At 29.4% G+C, this 4,801-nt stretch overlaps 1 non-coding gene across 1 annotated transcript; it reads right to left on the reverse strand.

The window, feature by feature from the left end:
- Positions 1-428: 428 nt before the first annotated feature.
- Positions 429-502, reverse strand: Trnai-aau (transfer RNA isoleucine (anticodon AAU)). The gene has a single exon. It is a non-coding gene; the product is annotated as a tRNA-Ile (tRNA).
- Between the last annotated feature and the right edge of the window lie 4,299 nt (positions 503-4,801).

Raw genomic sequence — 4,801 nt, forward strand, 5'->3', positions numbered from 1 at the left:
AAAAATGTTGACAATATGATGTCATATATATTTTTTTTTATTAAAATTTATATGTTATTTATAATTGCTTTTCTTATTAAATAGTATTTTTTCCTACATCATCCTCTATATAAATTTCTTTGCCTCTATATTAGTTATGATTATTAAATCTTTATACGTTTTTTATTAAATCTTTATACTTTTTTTACCGATTATCAAGATCAATACGTTTCTCATTTTTGTATTTATAAAAAATATTTCAAATACATAAATATTTTTATTAAGTATCTTATCTATATTATATGACTGGTATCTTAATATTTATATGACTAATGTATGTTAATTGACAAGATTATAAAAAACAAATTAATTATATATAATTTTTATTCTTAAAAAACTTAAAGATCATTTAAGACGTTTTTTATTAAAAAAATATACAAAAAATTATTTGGCCCATGAGGGGATCGAACCCGCGACCTTCGCGTTATTAGCACGACGCTCTAACCAACTGAGCTAATGGGCCGATGGATGGTGGTGCACACTACTGTCATAGACTATACTTGTCTTTTAAATTAAGATATACGAAGTTATAAACTTTTACTGGCTTGGTTTCATTGGTCTTTATCTCTGTAGAAAAATTATCAGTATGGGGTCCTAGCTTTATTGGTTAGTTAGTCAGTCGTAATATCGACCATCTTGAATTACGTAGAATGCATTGATATTAAGATTGTTCTTATTCTTATACTTTGTTTCTCACCATTCATATTACCTGTTTAAAATTAATTATATTTTTCCGTTCGTCCTCAATAAATATGTATATACAATTTACTATATTTAAAATACCACGAATGCGTATAAATGTAATGGTCAAATAAAAAAAATCAGCACCTTTTAAGTCCGTTGAGCAGACTTAATATGTATACACGCGAATAATTACGTTATTTATTTGACCAGTCTTTTGAATTAAATAATTTTAGTTTTAAATTTGCTTTATACAATATAATTTTGTTATATTATACAGCGTTCTGAATAGTTCTATTCAATTACTACTATTGATTTATTTTTAATTACAATACTATGTTAGTTACATTAATTACTAATAATTTAATTAGTCCCTATTTATCTTTTAATCTACCTGGTATAATTAATAAAGATAAATCCTTATTACCAAAAGGCCACATTAGTTAACTGTCACTTTCGAAATTAATCTATTCTGGACTTTGACATAACGCTATGTCATTATTTCCGATTCTTTCCCAAGATAAAATAATAAATCTGGAAGCCACATCTCGCTTTCTTGTGATGACATGAAGGAACGAAACTTGTATTATTGGTCATACAAAAAATACTTCGACCCAAATAGTTTTTGTTATATCTAGTAATTAACGAAGATTTTTTTTTAATATTCAGAGACGAAACCTCTTAGCATTCAATGGATTCACCGTGCGGGTGCCGAGTCCATCGCGTTGCAGGGAGAGGAGCTTCAACAGTGCCTGGGACTTGCGACCCAGGTGAAGGTTTAAGGGGCCCGTATCTCACGCGCGCTCAACGCTCAATGTCCAATATAATATGTTAACTGTATAAAATGACTGAATATGTTTATTGAATAGTTTTTAAACTTCGTATTCTAAAGGGTGTTTTTTTTAACAATTTCCGTGCTCTAAAGCTCAGATTAATATGTTTAACAATTTGAAAAGGAGGGATAGTGAGTAAAAGGTTCTTTAATAAAAAGGTAACCGTGTTAAATTTGCTGCTGACATACCAATAGAATACATGAACTAGCCAAAACTATTAAAGGGAAATATCTTCTTATGCCCTGCTTAAGGGAAAACGTAGAGAAATAATGATGAAATAAATCCAAGCAATAATAGGCTTAAATAAAATATGACGGAGGAAAAACTACTTAATTATAGAAGCCTGTGAAATTAGAATTCATTATCGATATGTTCATATAGGCAAAAAAAGGGCAACACTGAAAACCATGAAAATTTCCCGACTCTTTTGAATTCGATAGTAATCAAAATAGTCCTATCAATATCGATATCGGTTTCCTCATAAAATGTTCCTCTTGTGGGAAGTGATTGGAGGGCTGGATAAAGAATATATTTTTCCCTTTCTACTAACTCCCCAATTACATTCCACAACCGATTACTGTCCACTTTCCGCTAAATGTTAAAGGAATTAAAAAAAAAATATCCCTCATGTAGTTTGTACAATCAATTTTATCTCATCAAACACAATAATAGCTTTATATTGTAATTTTAAGGTTGGAAAAGTTTTAAATATAGGCTAACAGTCAGCGAAGAACAATATGTCTAGACACAAGTCGAGACAAATTACTTAAATCGTTATAAATTTGTCAAGTACAAACTAAAATCAAGATAAATACCGGTTCTAGAGAATCTAGAGGTATTTAAAAGATATATGACAAGGATTTTACTTATATGATTTGATTCTTATACTCTGTATAAAAGGAATTCATACTATTTTAAGCCCATGGATACACTCAAGTATGCAGTTAAGTTTATTTTAATTTATTTTTTTTATATTTTATTTTATTTCCATACTGGTTCTCTAACTATTTATTGAACAGGTGAATGAATTCTGCACATTTTTTTTTTCATAACTACCCACCCATTTTTACAAAAACTTTTCGAATTCTGGAGACCATTGATTTCCACTTCTAATTCTAAGTCACTATTTGTTAAATAAAATGTAGCTGTTATATTACCCTACATACTTCTTTATTACTCAGTGAGAATTCATTAAGGATACTTTTAGAACAAACAAGACAATCTGTACGGTGGTACATTGTATCACTTAATTTAAAATCACAAACAATATATATACATATATAGAAAATTAAAGGCAGAAATAGGTTGAATAACACGACAAGAAAAGAAATGATAATTTTTTTTTGTTTTTCTTTTTTAATGAGATGTGTGCTTTTGTTTCTATTCAATGTTAAATTATATGAATTGAAACTTGCGCCAAATGTGATGTTTTATTCACACAATTCTCCAAGCGTGTCATTTTTGTTTTGTCTGATTATGATTTTGTACGCCATTAAACTTTTATCAACTTGATTGTTTTCAAGCAGACAACCTATAACTTATTAATTTCACCAATTGCTAACATTCTTAATTTAAATATTGTTCTAATAAAAAACAATAAAATTACAAGTATACTGGAATATAGTAATAAATAAAAAAATTAATAACAATCTGGCCCATGAGGGGATCGTACCCTAGATCTCCGCGTTATTAGCATGACGCTCTAACCAACTGACCTAATAGGCCCACGATCAGTTACAGAACACGGACAGTTATACGCAAAAGTTTCCTTGTAATGCCCATTGAAAGTTTAAACTTATGTCGGGCTATTTATGACCGGCTTCAAATGAAATAAGGTCTCACTATGAAATAGGAATATAATTTGTCAACAGATTATATTTTAGACACAGGACGAGGTGTAAAATTATAGGCATCAAAGTAGAAAATATAGAGTGGTTACGTTTGGATTTTTGCTCCATTTCTAATATTTTCTCACAAAAAAATATATATATTTTTATCGGAACTTATAAAAAAAAGAAAAAAAAATCAATAACTTACTTTCGTTTACTTTGAAGCAACCGTGATCATTGGCAGACGAGATACGACAATCGAAACGTGGGGATATGTGGTTTTTTCTATTTTTTTTATAATAATAAAATACGCGTAGTAATCCAAAAAATATTAATATATTATATTTTGGAATATTAGATACGAAGATTCCTTTGATTTAAATTAGACCAAAGAAACATACATACACAGTATAGGCAATATTTAGCGATAAAGCAGACGAAAATTTGTAGGTAGCTAGGACACTAAAATGTAAAAAGTAGAGATAAGGTCTGAGAAGTTATAAATATTTTTTCCAAATACCATTAATTTGTGCAACCGTCAATGTTACGATGAGAAAATTTAAGCAAGATAATTTTCAAAACTTCGATTAAATTTAACGATAACAGAAATAAAGAAAAAACATACTTTGAACTAAATAATATTTTTGAGTAATTAATTTAATTAAATAATAGTCATTATATGCACTTATACGTTTACTTGAAAATAAATCACTCGATCAGTGAAAAACAAAATTCTTATCACATAGATTTCGTTTCTATAACTGCTATTTACCTTGTAAGACAAATAAATTGACAACTCACTAACGTTGAACCGGACATTGACGGATCATTATCACTCATCCCTAAATGAGACAGTGAAACCTCATCTTCTGATTCTAGTTTTCAGAATATTCGAAAACATAAACTTCATAATATTGTAACATAATTGTTGATTATAATTACTTATTAATGCACGAATAATCATGTGGAATCTTAACCTATAATTGGAGCCGAGATTTCCGTCTCGACACAATGTTATACAACTCACCTATAATATAGCGTTTCAAACATTCAGATGCTTTATAGAACTTTTTTTTTTACAAAGTATCCTGTTTTTCAATTCTCAGATTACCCAAATTCCCTGAATTTTTTGCTAAGTCACTAATACATAGAACTCAAACAATTGATTCTATTTTTATTTCTTTACATTTGGATCATCATCATCATCATCATCATCAGCCTATCGGAGCCCACTGCTGAGCAAAGGCCTCTTCTCACATGGAGAAGGTTAGAGTATTAATCACCACGCTCGCTCAAGACGGGTTGGTGATTTCAATCTTATAATTCGAAATTATAAGACCAGGTTTCCTCGCGATGTTTTCCTTCACCGTCTGTCAGTGGTGTCTAAATACTCTTAGAAAGTACATACGAAAAGATCAT

This window comes from Danaus plexippus, chromosome 27 (genome assembly GCF_018135715.1).
Source record: "Danaus plexippus chromosome 27, MEX_DaPlex, whole genome shotgun sequence".
In the NCBI taxonomy this organism is placed as follows: Eukaryota; Metazoa; Arthropoda; class Insecta; order Lepidoptera; family Nymphalidae; genus Danaus; species Danaus plexippus.